This window comes from Leptinotarsa decemlineata, unplaced genomic scaffold, assembly GCF_025532065.1.
Source record: "Leptinotarsa decemlineata unplaced genomic scaffold, Ldec_3_MD MMD2_tig00026358_RagTag_RagTag, whole genome shotgun sequence".
Lineage (NCBI taxonomy): Eukaryota > Metazoa > Arthropoda > Insecta > Coleoptera > Chrysomelidae > Leptinotarsa > Leptinotarsa decemlineata.
In genome coordinates, this window is record NW_027412703.1 from 2,884,726 (window position 1) to 2,905,524 (window position 20,799).

The 20,799-nt window shown below is 34.5% G+C and overlaps 1 protein-coding gene and 1 long non-coding RNA gene across 2 annotated transcripts in view; one reads left to right on the forward strand and one right to left on the reverse strand.

The window, feature by feature from the left end:
* The window catches only part of LOC141486580 (uncharacterized), a 173,036-nt gene that overhangs the window by 111,099 nt on the left and 41,138 nt on the right, over positions 1-20,799 (reverse strand). The window lies entirely within an intron of this gene.
* LOC141486616 (uncharacterized) lies at positions 6,818-7,167 on the forward strand. Its single transcript, XR_012467951.1, has 2 exons — positions 6,818-6,864; positions 6,991-7,167. It is a non-coding gene; the product is annotated as an uncharacterized lncRNA (long non-coding RNA).

The following is a 20,799-nucleotide window of genomic DNA, read 5'->3' on the forward strand; positions in this document are numbered from 1 at the left end:
CGGTTTTATATCATCAAGAAAAAATAAATTGAAACGTTACGTTGCATGCCACAATGTATCACGTGATATTAGAGTTGAATTCGAACCCGCCCGGCTCAACCGGGATCACACCAGAATTTTTACAAAAAAACTAACAGCATATTAGTGCGGATGCTTTTGTAATTCATACTCAAATTAAGTAGAAAGAAACTACGCGTAAAAAAAATGTTCAACAAATCGTTTCAAACCACAAACAAATCAGAGGCAGACAGACTGGTATATTGAATTCGAGAATGGATGGATCATTACACACCGTCGTAAAAACCAATACAACAATCAATTTCAAGGTTTTTATCTCAGTTATAGACAATCCAGTCGTTGACACTAATAAACATCGTTACCAATAAATTTTATGGAACCAAAAATAATAAAATGAGTAAAAAAAGGTTAAACGGTTTCATTTGAAAAAAGATAGCACTGATGTAGATAAGCCACTAAAAACTGAAAAATAATTCGGAAGGTGCTAGGTAGCAGTCATAACACCGTTATCCTCAGCAATCTACGATATTGATCAGATGAAAAAATAATAATATCGTTGTGCATAACGTAACCTGAGTAAATATGTGAATACTACGCCCAACAATTTTATTATTTTTTTATCTGATCAATATCGCAGATTGCTGAGGAGAGTGGTGTGATGACTGCTACCTAGGACCTTCCGAATCATCATTATCTACATCATTATTCTTTTTTTTTAATAAAACCGTTTAACATAGACATTATTTTCGACTTATTTTGTTTTCAAGTTTTGTAGCTGCGGTCATTTCGAATTTGCATATTTTTCAAAGTGTACTACTATTCTACTAGTCAAGCTCTATCAATTGATACCCTTCTGTATCTGTAGAGTAGGGAGGGTGAGTGTAAGTGTAAGGGTGAGTGTAAGAGGACAACTCCTCCGGAGGAGTTGTCCTAGGTCATCGTCCATCCTGTCCTTTCCAGGAAGGAGGACAGATCGCTGGGAGACATTTCCTTTATATCGGCAGGTTTAGGCCAAGACTCGACGAACAAACACTCTCTTATTGCCCAGATAACACTGGATATCTTATGGATATCCAATTTATGTCCAAATCAAGTCGGAATATCTTTGGACCTATTTTGGATATCCATAAGATATCCAAAAACTGGATATTCTCCCGGGAACCTATTTTGGACATCCATAAGATATTCAAAACAGATAACCATAAGATATCCAAAATTGAATATCCATAAGATATCCAAAAACTGGATATTCTCCCGAGGACATATTTTGGTCATCCATAAGATATCCAAAACAGATAACCATAAGATATCCAAAATTGAATATCCATAAGATATCCAAAAACTGGATATTCTCCCGAGGACATATTTTTGACATCTATAAGATATCCAAAACAGATAACCATAAGATATCCAAAATTGAATATCCATAAGATATCCAAAAACTGGATATTCTCCGAGGACATATTTTTGACATCCATAAGATATCCAAAACAGATAACCATAAGATATCCAAAATTGAATATCCATAAGATATCCAAAACAGATAACCATAAGATATCCAAAATTGAATATCCATAAGATATCCAAAAACTGGATATTCTCCCGAGGACATATTTTTGACATCCATAAGATATCCAAAACAGATAACCATAAGATATCCAAAATTGAATATCCATAAAATATTGAAAAACTGGATATCCTCCCAGACATGACTGGATATTATCTAAAGGACTTATTATTATTTTTCTGGTATGTACTTTTCACCAATATTTACCAATTCTCTGCTCAAAAACCACTGATCTACCATGCAGTTCTTGTCAAACAGCTGTAGCAACACTGTAAGTGCAACTGAGCATGCCGTTTGACGTTTCATGTTGCATGTTGAATTGCCTGGTCAAACGTCAAAGACTGGGAAAAGAGACACGTGTGGTCCGTAGTTTGTGAAGTACCTAGTGTTTTTATTAGTTGTTATGATCCCAGTTTAGTTGAATCGGTGTTTGATTTGTAAATCTTATTAAAAGCAGTCCAAGCAGGTAAATATTCCATTAAATATTTTATAACCTGACATAGCTATATAATCAAATTTTTATACGAAAACGCATTTTGAATAGTATTGAAAGATGGAAAAACAAAATGTTAAAAGAAAAAAAAATGCAGGATCATCCACCTGTTTGGAGACTACCGACACCAATGATTCATCATTTTCCAATATAAGACCTCGTGAATATTCCAGTTCAGTTTCCTCCACTTCGAGTAGTGATGATATCACTGATGCCCAACCTAGTGATGATGTATTGTCTGTCAGAATTGATGAGGCAAATACCCAAGGCATTATAATTACCCCTTCTAACTTCTAACTGACTGTTTGTCATCAAAGGTTTTGTCTATGTTTTTGGTAATTCTTCTTTTATGGAATCGGTTTTTTTTGATTTTCCAAACTGTTTGGTGAAGAAAAGGCTGTAAACAATTAATCACTGTAACACATATTAATTTGTTAACTAATGAAGTTGAGGGAATGTTTAATTGAGCATATTAAAATTATGCTGTATCCTTTTTTTTATTGGGAAATATTTTTTTGCAGAAGCTGCTGACATTTGTTGCGTATCAGAAAACAAAAAATCTACAGAAGATGCTATCAAAGCATGGCTGAGAAGAGCTAAGGAGAGACATATTTCATCACTGAAGAAAAATGTTAGTGTAGAAGAAACCCAAAACAGTGTTTTATTCTACCCATAACAAAAATATAATGAGTTTCTAAAGTTATTTCAGTGATACTGTTTACCAAAGTTTTATTAGTTTTTTCAATTATTTTTCGTCATTTTCTTTTCAATGTTCTTTATTAGATAGGATAATTTCTTCATTTCCATGCTACTGTTTTCAAAACGAGTTTTTGTTAGTATATCATTTTTCAAATGGATTTTGTTTGTGCTGAATAATATGCAGACTAATATTATTTTGTACTGAAGAATACAGACTGATATTTTTGGATAAGTTTTTTTTTTTTGAAAAACTTGAAACCATCATATAAAAGATGTTTTATAATGTTGAAAATCACAAAATGATTTCTTAGGCAGCTACAGCTCCTTAAAAATTTAGTTGAATAGTTAAATTTTTTATATTAGGAATCATTGGATATGTTCATTACAAATTATTTACACTAATTCTTTTTTATTCAGTTGCTCTACAAATTATGGTATACTAGGTCCTCGAAAAAAAAATGAACCATTATATTTTTTTAACTATTTTATATCTCCAATATTGAAGTAATATGTTTGCGTTATTCAATACTATATAGAATACTGAGCTTGTTGAACTGACAGTTTAAATGAAATGTTAACACAAATACACTTGAATCAACATTATATATTGTTCTTTTTAACTGCTACTGATAGCAGATATTTATGTATGAGCTTTTCGTACTAAAATTTACTGTCGAATAACATCCCAAAATGTTTTAATCTATTAGGAAACACTCGTCACCTATTGTCCCACACATGTCGACCAAAATCAATTATAACAATATAAAATATACACGTCCATGAAGGATATCTTATAAATGTCCACGGAGAACATCTCATGGACGTCCGTAATGAGGTTGAGTGGAAGAACAACTCAGTAGCACTTGTGCTAACTAAATTGAACTTCGCCTTTTGTTATGTCAGCAACTAGCTCTCTAATTTATATAAATATTTGTATGTAACTACAGCTGGGTAACAATAAAGACGATTATTATTATTATTATTATTATTATTATATCTTATGGACTTAACTCACGAATACCCTATGGATGTCCATGGCAGATATCTTAAAGACGTCCTTTGCGGATATATTATGGTCGTCTTTCACGGATATCTTATGGACGTCCAAGTTGGTGGACTGAGGATATCTTATGGATGTCCATGAGATATCCTTTGGATATAAATTGGATATATAATGGATATCCATCGTACATCCATAAGATATCCGTTGTTGTATGGGTGACGATAACTCCGGGAAATCGCATAGGACATGCCTGACAGTCTCATCTTCCTGTTCACACATCCTGTATGAAGGTGTGTCCACTAGCCCCATATTATGGAGTTGTTTCCTTAATTGACAGTGGCCAGTCAGAAATCCTACTGTTAAGCATAGATTTTTCCTGGCCATCGCCAGATATTTCCTCGGTGCCAGATTTCCAGGGTCGCCCAGGGTGATCTTGGTAAGATTACATTCTTTGATGTCATTCCATTTCTTTAGGAATTGAGCATGGGTGTGATGTTTGGCTAGTTCCGCAATTATCGAAGTCATCAGGCCATAGGAGCCACTGGGTTCTGAAATTCTTAGTCCAGCCGCTTCCTTGGCTAAAGAGTCGGCAATGCGATTATCTTTACCCCTGTCGTGCCCTTTAACCCACCTCAGGATGATTTTATTATCTACCAAGGCTTCGGCTAAATCTTGGTGGGTATTTCTTTTGTGGCGATTGAGATACCAGCCAGTTCTGTTTGGACCACACTGGTATTTTTCCCATTCCCTATTTAATCCTTAGACTTAGTGATCTGGAGTACGCTCCACATCCTTCTTCGGTTTTTGAGCCATCTGTATATATGCGTATTACATTCTGTTTTATTTGTGTTTTGTAGGGTTTATTCAACACAAACCTGGGTTTAATTGCATCACTGGTTGCCTGCAGCAGAGGTTGCGCAGTGAACGCTTCTCGCCAAAGGCTCAGCCTCAATTGATCCATTCCTACTTCGGAATTTACACCAGCCATGCGCAATCGTAACATGGCCATTAACGCAACCTCCTTAACGTCCAGAAAGGTCAGACCCGTAATTAATTCCATTGCCGCGGTTGGTGTTGTTATCATGGCTCCTGTGATGTTCAAACAAGCTAGTCGCTGTATTTGATATCATTTTTGGATGGCCGTTGATTCCCAGATAGCACAGGACGTTTTAAAGACGTCCATTACATGTCCATTTATCGTCTGAATGTCCAGGACCAAGTCTGGACGTTTTAAGTTTGTCCAGTTTAGTAAATCCTCGGGACGTCCAGAAATATATGTCCGTAGAACGTCCATTCTAGGTACTTTATTATATTTCCATTGGATTCACGTTCACATTGTATTATTTCATGAGAAACATTGAAAAATCAGGATATATTATAATGAAATGATTATAAAAGACGGCGTATATATATATGTTTATTACATAAAAAACGTCTCATTCAGCAAGACGTTATTATAACATTATTAAATCATCAATGAGCAGTAGAACATTTGAAGGTAATGCCAACTGTGTATGAAGTTATCCAATATCAAGGTCATATAATAGGTCATATCAAAGAACAATTTCAAACATTGATATCTCGAGAATGGAGTTTTAGGAATTATATTATATGATTTTCAATTTCCAAATTGATACATAAAACACGAAGTCATGCGTAACATGTGCGCACGCGCAAGACTGATTTCAAATTGTGGAGTTTTGGACTTTATATAGGTAATAACTTGTATAATATAACTTGTATAATATGCAATTTTACGAACTACTGAACTGTGTTGGTTCAGTTGCCAAGGAACTAGGAATTAGGGTTGGCCAATAATTAACGCATTTCTGCGTTGTCGTTCGTAGGGGTTCGTAGGCATTTCTGGGTTGTCGTTCGTAGGGGTGCGACAGCTGGTTAACGGAAAAAACAGATTTTAAACAGATTTCTAACTCAATTTGCATGCGACCGTTTAAAATAACAATTTTAAACTTCCCGCCATCAGAGTCACCAACCACAGAACGCGTCTTGTTGCATTTTATTGTCGGCTGTACGGAAGTCTGGTCGATTTTGATTATTACATTCTTTACCTTTGGTTGCATTGCTTTTTTGATATTTTAATTTATTCAATGTCGACATTTTCTGAAAGTAATGACAAAAAAAGGTAAATAATGCAGTTCAGATCACTAAACTGTCCATTAATCAATGACTAAAACCGACTGAACTAAAACTATCAGTTCAGTTTTAAATCATATATAGCGAATGTTTGCGAGGAATAATAATATAGCGTAGCATACACGATCTAATAGTTGTGAACAGTTGGTTCCGTACCTGCCGTTCTGTGTTGTTGTGTGTGACGCGTGACTGTCATTGTCATTCGTGTTTCTCGTACTCGACTGTTTTAGTGATTATGATCGACTTATTAACGTTTGCACTTTATCTTACTGAATACTAAAAAGCTAAAAGGTTAGTGAATTCATAATGTCTAGGTCAAACTTAAACAAACATTATTGCGTGCTAAACGGCATTCGCAATCTGTTCCCTATACACTCATCCCGTCGTCCGCAGCTTCATCATGAGAACAAACAGCCAAATGTGTTGAAGCCACTATACACCATTACATTACAATATATTTAAACCCTTTTTCTTAATTACCTGGGTTTAATAGGTATTGCATGATTGGTGGGCAGGGTCAAAAAGGGATTATTATAATGACATGGCACCTCGGAACTAAGTGTTAACCCTTTTTTGAGAAATCATGCTCAAGTATATGAACCCAAATTGCATATTAAATAAGTTTACAAGAACCACTAAAACTAATCTTAATCTTTTTTTAAGAAATTTTACTTACCTAAATACATGTAGGTACTTAGTTTTAGACCAAATTACTTCCCAAAAATGGCCTTTTATTATTATCTATGTCTGTAATTTTTAATTTACTTTAATTATTAAGTTTAATAATCCTAAGATTTGCCTACGCCCATGGACGACAACGAAATTCAGGCAAATTTTATGACACTTCATGATTTATTACTCTACACTCTTTTGAAATAGACTATAGTTTTCAGTACGAAGAAGTGAAGGAAAATGCAGCTCATATCATAAGTGAGTATACTCGTATATTATTTAGACACCGCCTACATTAGATATCTATAATAATTTAATACAGATTGGATTTTCATATTGATCATCTGCCATTCATTTGAAATAAGAAATTTGAATTATTTTCAGGTTCAGCTGAGAAGGAAAACATGGCCAAATCACGACAGGAAACGGAACCGTCGATTAAGGCTTGGCTGAAAAGGGCGAAGAAAAGGAAGGACGTGAAATCTACGAAAAAGTTTCAACATAATCATTTATTTTATATTATTTTCAATGGATGTTTCAAATGAAAGATTTTGAAATGTATATTTTCTTTATTTTCTCGAGGCAATCTGACCTAATGAATAAAAAATAAATAATTTTTAGCCTACAAAAACACATGACAGAAATAAATAGAACATCCTATGAATATCTTTTTGAGCTTCTGATTATGTTTATGGAATGTTCTCAAATGGACGTCCTAAAGACATCCTTTAAATGTCCATTTGAAGACCTGTAATGTCCTATCATGGACGTCCTGAAAACATCCTGATTATTAACAATGGACGTTACAAAGACGTCCATAAGATGTCCACGTCCGTAAAATGGACGTTTTGAGGATGTCCTGAATGTTCAAGCGGGACGTTTTAAAAACGTCCATAAGACGTATTTGTGCTATCTGGGTTGTAAAACTTTCGGTCCCCATACAATGGCTCCGTACGTTAACATAGGTCTTATTACTGCAGTGTAGATCCAGGTGACCACACTGGGTGAGAGACCCCATGCGCGTACCACTGTCCTCCGAAATTGCTCATACGCCACATATACTCTTTTTGCTCTACTCTGTAGGTAAGTAGCTTCCCGTCGAGGGTAGTACCAAGGTATTTCACCTCTTCGGAGAAGTTTAGTTCGCTTTTGAAGATTTCGGGAAGTTTTGAGCCCGTTAAACTTCTTTTCCTGGTGAAAAGGACCATCTCAGTCTTCTTGGAATTGATCGACAGTGAGTGTTTCTTACACCATGTTCCTATTAATTTGAGCCCATCCTACGCTCTATCGTACAGTGTGTTGACAAATTTGCCGGTCTGCAAGATAACTATGTCATCTGCATATGCAATTGTAAATAAATAAAATATTTATTAATCCTTTCAACTATTGTTAACAATAGATAGGATAAGTCAAAAACAGTGCCATTAAGTTTTAATTGACAAACAGGACGAAACAAGCACAATGATGACTAACATAGACTATGTAAAATACACTTCGATACCATCTCAAAATTGAAAAGTATAATTCAAATTCCTCAACAGTATACAGGGTGTCCCTGGACTTCCTCTTTTCCTCTCGGGAATGTATAGATGGGGTCAAAATATCACCAGTACTTCATGTAACTTTTTTTCCTAAAAGTCTTCGTAACCAAGTTACGGGCCCTCGAAGTTACAAAATGAAAAATGTTTTTCTTTGATAACTTTTCAAGTGAATATTCAAAATCATCCAAATTTTGGTAATTGACTAAACAAATGTATTCCGTCGATGAGCTTTCATGCAGGAGTCAGTTGTTTTGCTACAAAGTCAGGAACGGACTACCCCCGATGGTCCACACCCCAAAACTTTGAAATGACAATATTTTTCAACAAAATAAGGTTACTTGGACAATTTTATGAATAAAAGTGTTCGTGTGGAAAGTCGATCGGAGCAACGAGTCTTGATAAAAATGTAGTTCTACTCGACGACATCAAACCCGCTCGTCCACCATTATTTGAAATGAATAATTATCAAAGCAGAAATAATAATGATAACGTTAATTCAACAACATTTATAACAGGAATAATACAAAGTATGCTAAAATGAAGTCGTAAACAAAAAGTACAGTACCTATATGGAAGTTTAAGTCACAATTGTGACAGCAGATATTTTTTCAAAAGAAATATCAAGTTCTGTAGATTCGTGGTGTTTTTAAACTAACAAGCTACTCTACTATGAAATATCGAATTCATTCCATATTTTGTATGTACATAATACGTGTGGAATAATCACGTTTCGTGTTGATCAGTTATCTGAATCTCATGAAACTCAACATTCGAATGTTTCAAATTCTTCTTCACAGCTGAACTGTTGAGGAGTTTCACTGATAATTATAATTTTATGGGAGAAATTCTTCAACACGAATCTAAATTTAGCTGAAAAAAACGCACATCGGAAAAAATATTTACTATACTAATACAAAGCAAACGAATGAACTACAAAAACGGCTGCACATGATCAGGTGAAAAATATCCAGGGAATAATTATGTTCCATTTCTTTCACAGATGTTGACAAAAAAACCTTTTAGAAAGTTTTGATAAAAAATGAGAAACTGGAATGCGATTTTGTTTTGTTGAGTGGTGCGTTGTCATATGACTATCATTGTATTGTCAATATTCTATAGGATATTTTGAATTTTTTTGATATGGCCGAACAGTTTACATTCAATGAATATGCAGATATGCATGTATTTTATGGACGAGCATTTTGTAATGCTGCAGAAGCTCGTCGTCTGTATTCCGAGCATTTTCCCAATCGAACGGTACCGTCAAGAGAAACATTCGAGCGTGTCGATCGCAGCTTGAGGGAGACAGGTATGTAATAATTGATAATTAATTTGAGCACGTTGTTTTATTTCGATATTATTGTAGGTACAGTTTTGCCAAAACGAAATGGTGAGGGCGCTCCTAGGACTGTACGTACCGTTGTATTGGAGGAAAATATTTTGGAAGCCGTCGCTGATGATCCTTCAATGAGTATCAGAAATCTATCAGAACAGTTCCATACATCCAAGTCCACTATTCATAGAATAATTAGGGAACAACTGCTCTACCCATTTCACATCCAGAAGGTACATGCCATGACACCTCAAGATTTTCCAGCACGACTGGAATATGCCAATTGGTTCATGGATAGGCAAAGAGAGGATATGACTTTTATTAATCGAGTTTTATTCACTGATGAAGCAGGTTTCAGTAGAGATGGAGTTATCAACTCTCATAATCTCCATATATGGGCCGAAGAAAATCCCCATGGGATATTGCAAACCAAACACCAACGGAAATTCAACGTGAATGTTTGGGCTGGTATCATAGGAAACCATCTTATAGGACCATTCGTTCTACAGGACCGATTGAATGGAGAACGTTATTTGGAGTTCATTCAGAACGATTTGAATGGACTTTTGGAACATGTTCCATTGCAAACCCGAAGAGATATGTGGTTTATGCATGATGGCGCTCCTCCTCATTTTAGTTTGATTGTGCGTGACCATCTGAATCATATTTTCCACAATAGATGGATTGGTAGAGGTGGGCCATATTCATGGCCATCGCGGTCTCCGGATTTAAATCCATTGGATTTCTTCCTGTGGGGGCATCTAAAAAGCCTTGTTTACGCTACACCTATTCACACAAGAGATGCATTGTTGAATAGAATAACATTACATTGTGAAGCCATACGAAACGACCCTGGAATGCTATTTCAAGTACAGAGAGGGTGTCTTCGCAGACTAAGAAAATGTATAGAGAGAGAAGGTGGTCATATCGAGCAGTTTCTGTAGCGGATTTTTCATTTCTGTTTGCTCTTGAGGCTCTTGAGTTTCGTTAGTTAAACGTGTTTGCATTATAAAAATTCGTTATGAACATTTTACCTATCATTTCCATTTTCCTTAAAAACTAATATTTTCGAATAATGGTAGACATCTCAGGATAAATGTTGTTGAATTAACGTTATCATTATTATTTCTGCTTTGATAATTATTCATTTCAAATAATGGTGGACGAGCGGGTTTGATGTCGTCGAGTGAAACTACATTTTTATCAAGACTCGTTGCTTCGATCGACTTTCCACACGAGTATTTTGACCCCATCTATACATTCCCGAGAGGAAAGGAGGAAGTCCAGGGACACCCTGTAGAAACACTCTCTGATAAGGAGTTCCCTAAGTCTATACTTAAAAACCGCCGGGGATCCCGCGTATTTTATTTCGTTCGGAAGACAGTTAAAAAAACGGCAGCCTGCATTGATGGGAGATTTTTTGTAATAGGAGTGTTTAGGCTTGTTCAATTTGATATCATTTTTATTTCTGGTATTGTAAGAATGTGAATCACTATTAATGGGAAATGAATGTTTGTTATTGAAAATATATGATAATAGTTTCATTAAATAAATTGATGTAACCGTGAGGATCCGTTTAGTTTTGAAAACCTGTCTGCATGATTGGCGACTACTAATGTTAAAGATAAGCCTTATAATTCTTTTCTGAGCAACAAAAATTCTTGTTATGTCTGATGCCTGACCCCATACTATAATATTGTAGGAAATTTGTTGATTTTTTTACATACTATTTGTATTTGATCTTCCCATGTTAGGTTACAATCTATGAGCGTTCCTAAGAATTTAGATGAAGTGGAGGTTTCAACAATATTATTATTGACTTTGAAGGTGAAATTAGAAGGTATTTCATGTTTTGTGTGAAACTCAATTATTACTGTCTCACTTTGATTCATTATTAGTGTATTCTGCATACAGTAATCCGCAAAATCTTTCAAAACTGAGTCAGTTTTCTGCTGTAGTCTTTGGCGATCAGTGTCAGGCACCACAATAGATGTGTCATCAGCATACATGAAAACTCTACCGTCCTTTATGTTATGAGGCAAGTCATTGACATAGGTAAGGAAGATCAAGGGACCCATGACACTTCCCTGCGGTGTTCCAAGATCTAAATCGTATTCTTTCGATTTGGTTTCACCGATTCTCACGATGATCTTCCGATCTTCAAGAAAGGACGTTATCCAGTCGTTCACTGGGCCACGTAGACCTAGGTTGTTGATTTTTTCGGAGACGAAATTACGATTAACCGTGTCGAATGCCCGCGTTAGGTCAAACGATATGACAACTACATACTCATTTTTGTCCATCAGATCATTAATGTGTTGGACAAGTTCTGTTATGGCTGTTTCGGTAGATAGGCCAGGGCGGAAACCATTGTGTAGAATCCATTATTGTTCAGGTGATTAATCAGGGTATCCAGAACTATGTTCCAGAGAAGGGGTGATAAGACCCCTCCCTGTGAACATCCCTTCATGACCCGTCCTTTTACTGTGATGTCTTCTACATTGATACTTATTGCTCTACCAGAGATCATCTTGAGTATCCATTCTCCTACTACCAGGGGTACATTCCTGGAGTGTAGTTGCTAGGTAATTGTTGGAAAGGTTGTTTTATCAAACATTCCCTCGATATCTATGAATATAGCCAGGGTGGATTCTTTGATACCCTTATTGAGGTAGTTGTGAAAAAATATGTAATGGCAGTGGCCATCTTGAAATTGCATCTTTTTCAAAGTGTACTACTAATCCAATAGTCAAGCCCTGTCATTTGATACCCATATTGAGGTGGTTGTGAAATAATATGTAATCCGCCATTTTGTACCTGCCGCCATTTCGGATTGACAATGATACAGAATTTATTAAATTGTATCGTCATCAAAACTAAATTTGTGTAACAAATTTCAGGTAAATCTGTCAACAGGAAACGAGTCCAACTTCAATTACTAAATTTGACCCAAACAAACTGAGTAAAACCGTTTGAATAATAAAAATGTAAAGGTTATATTACTGTACCTTAAAAGATTCTCTGTCATTAGTAACATCCCCTAGTAAGTCAATGTTATTTGAAAGAACACTAAGCGCTAAGCTTGAACACTTGATCCACAGTATACATTTTAGTCTAAGCAGCTTGTTTTTTTTTGCGGAGTTTTGCAAGAGTTTTGAAAATTGGTCCTAAATAGTATTTTGGGCTGCTTAACACGAATCTGAGGTTTGCCAACAGAATTTTTCACAGGAAATATGTTTTTTTTGCAAAAATTGTGAAAAAATTCGACTTAGTTTTGCACTTGCACGAAATCAGCTTTAGAAGCGCATGGGAAGCTAGGGGAGCAAGCGTGATCACTGTCTCTATGCCTGAGATCGATTTTTTCCATCCCTACTCCTCAGGGTGTTTTTCCACACCAAGCCAGTGCTGAACCTGGTAGTAGACCCTGCTACAGCAGCACAAGGTTGTAAAGCTGCTACGTTTGAGCTGAGCGTGAACGCTGCCTTGCTGAAGGAGATGAGTTGCTGAAGGAGTTGAGTGTGGGTGTGGTTTTCCCTGTGTAACCGTACAGAAAACGTTCTTCTGCGGTGATTCCTACTTCTTGAGAGGCGTTGGGGTTTTTGAAGATAGATAGATAGATAGATAGATATTTATTCAACTATGTAACTCATACATGATATGGTTTATAGCGAGTCAATCACAATTAATATATCATATTGAATGAATATATAATAACATTATCTAAAAGCCTTCAGGTATACAATATAAAATATATCACAATCACATAAATTGGGTAATGCACGTCAAAATTGAATTTTTGTCTGAATAAACTCGTCTCTAGAATAAAAACAATGTTCGAGAAAATAATTGTTTACATTAATTTTGAACAATTTCTCGTTCATGGATCTAAATTCGCTGGGCAATTCATTATATAGTTTAAAATTTAATGAATTTTTCTCAGATTTGGACAACCTGTAACGTGGCAATACTAAATCATCAGCCGTAGCAGCCCGGGTAGTGTAATGATGCAGACCAGAAACTTTTTGTATATTCTGCCTTTCTGAATGGATTTCTAGTAAATTTTGGTATATATACACACAAGGGAGTGGTAGAATCCTCATTGTTTTGAACAGTGGTTGACAGTGGTCCCTATATGTAGCCCCAGCATAGCTGATCACAGAATGAAATAATCCAAAATAAACATTTTTTAACATGCTCGAATTGAGGCAGTACCTGAGCTGTCTAAGCAAAAATAAGAGACTGGATAGTCTCTTACTCAATATATCTATATGAGGAGTCCAGTTCAAACGATCATCTAAAACAACCCCAAGCAATTTACAATGCTTACCTAACGTGATCTGATTATTACAGGAAATTATGAGGTTTTGTGTCTTCCCTTTATTCAGTCGAAGGTTATTGGCAGAGAACCAAGCTTCCGCTTTAGTCATCAAGGTTTTAGCATTATCAAGAAGACGTGAAATGTTGCTGTTTGAACTGATGAAAGAGGTATCATCCGCAAATAGGACAATTTGACATTTCGTCCTCATGTGAAAACATAGGTCATTAATGTAGATGATAAACAACAGGGGTCCAAGAACAGAACCTTGCGGTACTCCGTTTTATAATTTTCAGTTCTGAATCAGAACTGTTGTTAAGATGGACAAACTGTTGTCTACCTTCTAAGTAAGACTTGAACAGGTTCAACGGCGTGCCTCTAATGCCATAGAATGTAAGTTTTTCTATTAAAAGTTCGTGTGAAACACAATCAAAAGCTTTGGAGAGATCACACATGGTAAGTACTGAATGACCATGTCTCTCCAAACCCTCGACTATGCTTTCTAAAATCTCTAGGAGGGCTTTTGTTTTAGATTTTTTTATTGATCACGTTGGCGAGGCTGGGGTTCTTCACAAGCGTATTTAAAAAGTTCATCTTTCCTTGCCTGAAGAGGACAGACGTCTTATCGCACCCGCTTTGAAAACAAATCGTTCCATTCAGGAATTTTCCATTAGTTTTTATTGCTTTCACCTTGAAATTATTCAGTGAAGGTCATTTGCCTACTGGATAAATTAGCAGATTGTTGCATAGAAAAGGGTTTCAGTACCTTGTAAAAGGCAAGTGATTTTTAAGTCAGGAAATCCTTTGAAATGTATTGAATTTTACTTAAGCAGTTACCAACAGTTGTGATAGGAATGAAGATTTTTTCTGCAAGACAACTTGTGTGAGTTTAACGAATAATTCCTTCAATATTGCATTCCCGTGTCAAATCACCGAAAATCCCGATTTTGGGAGTTTTGGGGGTTTTCCCTCACTTTTAGCGTTCTCCCATGGCTTAATGGTTGACCGTAGAAAAAACTGACATAAAATGTAGGAAATTTTATCTTCTTTCTTTTTGATTAGGAATGCGTGGTTATTTGCAAAAACCAAAACAAAGTCGATTTTTTCACATTTTTTGCAAAAAAACATCATATTTCCCGTGTAAAAACTCAGATTCGTGTTCAGCAGCCCAAAATACCATATAGAACCACATTTAAAAACAATTGCAAAACTTTCCGCAAACTGCCCTTTTTTGACACAAGCTGTCTAGAGTATTTGTTTGATTTAAGAAAATTTGCCTGATGTTTTTCGCCTATAATGATTTGCTATTGTTTTCTCTTTATTGTGTCATTGAGATCTAGGAAAGAATGAACCTACCAAAATATGCTTTCTCTGTATACTAAAGCTGCACAAAATACAGGGTGTTCCTTAAACACATGCTAATATTTAAGGAGGTAATTCTTAGAACCATTTTAAGGAAAAAACGTCCTATGGACGTATGTCTTAAACGCATTAACTTTTGAGATACAGGGTGGCAAAGTTTTCCAAAATAATCAGTTTTTTAATAATAACTGAGATAATTTTGTAGACATCTTTGGCATATTTGGTACATATATTCCATGCCTTAAGGGGCATTTTCTGATGTACCATTTTCTTGATTTCCTCTGCCAGTGGCGTACGTACGAGTTTTGAAATGTATATTTTTGGCGAAAAAAATACTACGCCACTGCTATATCTTGAATTAAAAATTATTTTTAAAATCTCCATACAATATGCCAAACCAACATGCATGTGTAGTGTTTCGTGCTCCGTGTGAAAAACCCGTCTGAAGTGTGTAAAAGTTCTTCAAAAATTGTGAATTTTTGACTGTACATGCAATACAAGCTGCTGATTCGTAAGGTTACATCAGAAATCAAAATATTTCCGTAGAAGTACTCAAAAATAACAGTACGAGAACCAAGAGTGAGAATCACAAGGTAAATCCACTTTTTATCAATATAGAGATAACGAATTTCTCAGATATAGTCTGTGGGCAATTTAACGAAATCATTTCCAAATGAGTTTGGAAGAACTGAAATCATTCATAGCTGAGCAGAATAAGATTTTGTCAGAAAAGTTGTCAGCACAAATCACAGACCTCAAAAATACTATTAGTGTAAATGCAAAAAAGTTTGAAAAATTAGAAGAGGAGGTTGATGATTTGAAAACTAAAAATCAAATACTTGAAAAAGCAGTGAGAGAAAATAATATATTAATATTCAATTCTGGATACGTACAAGGGGATCTAACAAGGTTTACTTTAGATTTGCTTAATACCAATTTGGAAGTGCAGCTAACAGAACAAGAAATTAGTAACGTTTATATTATAGGAAAGAGTGATCTTAATAAAATCATACTCGTGAAATTTTCAAGATACCTAGTGAAACATAACATTCTGAAAAACTGTAAAAAGTTGAAAGGAAAAAAATTGTCCATTGTTGAAGACTTATCTGAAGAAGAAAGAGCAGAAAGAAAGATATTGATTAAATATTTGGTAGAAGCTAGGAACAAAAACAAAAAAAGCTCACATATTTCGTAAAATATTGTTCATTGAAGGAGTAGGCTACAGTTACCAAGATCTAGTCCAAGGAGGGCAAAGAGAAGTAGGCGATGATTTCAGCGTAGAGAGTGAGACAAATCCTATAACTAAAGAAGGGACAAATACGAACACTATCAAACTACTTAGAAATTATCCTAAAAAAGGGCAGACATCACCAGCGGACATTCAAAGAGAAGAAAATATCAAGAAATCATCTAGGAAACAACTACCACGCAACAAATAATTTATATTCAACTGAAATTATTCATGATTATTTGAATTTATTTTTGCTTATATGTTTACAAATTAAAATTGTCAAAATATGGACCCGGTCGAATTCACACAAGTAAATTTTCACTGCTCTGAATTACAAATATTAGCATATGCGCTTGTACTACTAACATATTCAAATTATCACTACGCTTATTTCTTTTTATAACACTAACATAGATATTAGGCTTTTTATATTTCAAAGAAATGGATCGATATATCCGAGAATTCCAAATAAACCCAATCGAGACATACTCTCTGAATTATGATTATGAATGTAAAGACATATTAGAAGTTAACAGACAAAACATGAGCTTCAAAATCATAGAACAAAACATAAGAAGTATCCATAAAAATTTTGATGAGTTTACAATCTTCTTAAATAATTTAAATACAAAATTTGACTGTATAGTACTCACGGAAACTTGGTTAATACCAGATATAAATTCTTACAAATTACCAGGATATAGCGCTATTTACAATCAGGGGGACTTTAACCAAAACGATGGAGTAGTTATGTACATAAATAATGACCATAACTATGAATATAATATTATACAGATAGAAGACGTAAATGTTCTCGAAGCGAAAATAATTCTCGATAATCACAAAAGTGTACTAGTTACAGCTTGCTACAGGTCACCCTCAACAAATATTCCTCATTTTACAGAGATATTACAAAGATATTTCGAAAGTATTAAAATTAACAACTATTGTTATTATTTTTTCGTTGGTGATATTAACATCAATATATTAGAGCAAAATGAGAATAGTTTAGAATACTTAAACACACTGAGTGAATTTGGTTACATATCCACCATAAATAACCCTACAAGAATGACTTCCTGTCTGGATCACATTTTTATAAAATCAAAACTAAACATCTCAAACTTAGTTATACCGATTGTCGTGAAAAATAATATAACAGACCACTATTCAACTCTGTTACAAGTAGTCATAGAAACTAAAAACGATTCCAATAATAATAATAATAATAATAATAAACAAAGACAGAAAATAATTATAAACCATTCAAAACTACAACAAGTATTGCAGGAAGAAAAATGGGAATTTATATATTCAACAACTGATCCTAACGCTGCAATGAACAACTTCATAGATATTCTTATTAGATCGTTGGACGCATGCAAAAAAGTTATGAAAGTTATAAGAAAGGAGTCCAAATTTGCACCATGGCTCACAAACGGCTTATTAAAATCAATTAATAAAAAAAATTATATGTTTAAAAAATCTTTGGAAAGTCCTAATGATATCAGGTTGAAAAATGAATACAAAAGGTATAAAAATAAACTAAGCAATTTGATTGATTTGACTAAACATAAATATTATAAAAATCAAATTGAGACAAACGCGAATAATTCAAATAAAATGTGGGACGTTGTTAAAGAACTGACTGGTACCGAGAAAAAAAAGAACGACATTCTATCGATAAAGAACAATAATGGTGAGTTATTAACGAATAACAAGGAGATAGCAAATCATTTCAATGAAACATTTGCTGAAACGGGAAAAATTCTAGCTAGCCGAATAAAAGCGGTCCCTAACTATGCGCCAACAAGAACAATTTCAACCAACTCACTAGTCTTAATGCCTACGTATAAAGAGGAAATATACGCAATAATAAAAGAACTGAAATACAAGAAAGCTACGGGAAGCGATGACGTTTCAGCTGAAGTGATCAAGTCGATCACAGCTCAAATCACACAGCCGTTTACACATATTATAAATCATTGCCTTGAAAAGGGGGTGTGGCCTGAGGCATTCAAAAACACTATTGTGGTTCCTATTTTCAAAAAAGGCGATAAAAATTTGGTAAATAACTACAGACCAATTTCCCTTATCACGCATTTATCAAAAATATTTGAAAAATTGCTTAAGAATAGGTTAACATCTTTCATAAAAAAATACAAACTCCTTTCTCCAAATCAATTTGGATTTAAAGAAAACACATCTACCGAAGATGCCATTCTAAGTCTGACTAATAAAATTTATAAAGCCTTAGATGAAGGAAAACCATGCATATGCTTGTTTATCGACTTAACCAAAGCATTCGATACAGTCAGTCATCCGCGACTTCTACAAACTTTGGAGGATCTAGGTATAAGAGGAAACTGTTTGAAAATATTCAAGAGCTATCTCAGCAAGAGAACACAGGTCGTTAGAGTGGCTAACGTGCTGAGCAATCAAAAAGAGATTGAATATGGTGTTCCTCAGGGCACAGTCCTGGGTCCTATTTTGTTTAATCTATACATCAATAGCATATTCTCACTTAAATGCGAAGGGGAATTTACAGGTTATGCGGACGACACAGCAATTTTCTACAGGGGCGAAACATGGGCAGAATTGAAACTCAAAGTACAGAAAGATTTCGCTTTCATAAAAAAGCATTTCGACCACCTTCTACTAACCATGAATTTTGGGAAAACCCACTATCTACCTTTTAGTGCTACAAAGTCGGGCATGCCAACTTTTCAACAATTAGAAATAGAAACTAGTGACGGTATGCTGACTATTCAATCTGTTGATAAAATGAAATACTTGGGGTTGATTATTGACGGACATCTTAGATGGAACCTCCACATCAATTATGTGGTTAAAAAATTACAGTGCATCATATATAAATTTAAAATCCTCAAAAAATGCCTGCCATATACGCAATTGAAAATCCTGTATTATGGCCTTGTAGAGAGTCATGTGCGATATGGCATGTTAGTATGGGGTGGCGCACTTCGGATCCACATCAATCCGTTAGAGATCCTTCAAAAAAGAATATTGAAATTGATTACATCTAATAATGGCAGGTACTCCTCCAATCAATTATTCAAAGATTGTCAAGTAATGGACATCCGCCAACTATTCTACTTTCGTGTGAATCTCAAGTATCATTTCAATGATAAATATCGAGTAGAACTGCCTGAGCATAATTATAATACCCGTAATAAAAATAGTCACCCTCTCCCGCTTGTAACGAAATCACTGTGCCAAAGAGCATATTCATACATTTCCATCAAATGTTATAACAGCCTACCTGAAACAATTATAAATATTCCTAGCAAATGGAAGTTTAAAAAGAAACTTAAAGAATTCATACTGGAAAACGATCGATGTAAAATCAATTCATTAATAGAAAAACATTGAAATCCACAAAAAGCTACTAATAAACCACACTTAATTTGAAATCATGTCACGATTCATATTGTATGTCTCATGAAAGTACAATTTATGTTACATAGGAAAGAAAAAAAAAAAAAAAAAAAAAAAAAAAAAAAAAAAAAAAAAAAAAATACTGAAATGTATATCTTAGTATCTATATAGACTTAATCTCTGTTGTCTTTTGTTTTATGTCACTTATTCATCAATTTTATATTTTATATTGTTTACATGTCAATTTTAAATTAATTGTGACAAACGGATATATCGTTTTATACCATTATTGTTATGTATATACTATTACTACTTTATTTTATTATATTATTTTACATACCTGTTATTTTCCAGAAAAAAATCGTTTGTTATTCTCTATTTATTAACGAAACAAGTGATGCATCACTTATCGTTTGCCTTACTTTATTCAATTACTTTGCAATTGTGTGTACTATTTATTCATTTTTTTTATTCGTGAATAAAGTATTATTATTATTATTATTATTATTATTTTTGAGCACATTTGATTCGTTGGGTTTTCTTTGTCCGACGCATGGTTTTCGCTCAAAAAATTAAAAATCGCTTTACTTAAGGATAAATTCCTTAAAAATCTGATGCGGTATCGTGCATCGACTGAAAGCAAACTAAGAGATCAGATTTGTTGCAAAATAATTGAGGATCCAAAAGGTATTTGTTTGTTGTCAGATGCACTGTTCTCAATTAAAATTACGTCATAACGCAGCACCGCTTAATAATTTTTGAAAACATAAATTTAGTTATCCTGGAATAAATGACGTGTAGCAGAATTTATTTACTGCACCTCTTGGAAATATAGAGTTTGTCGATATGTGATTTCTTTTAAGGATTAAAAGCAAAAAAACAGCGTACCCACCATAGCAATAAAAAACGGATTCTCTGTATGTACAAACGTCAGTAGCTAATATTGATGTTGGTTTAAAGTAAGGTGTTGGTGTTAAAAACTGTCACAGCGCGTTTTGATTGATTTTGAAGT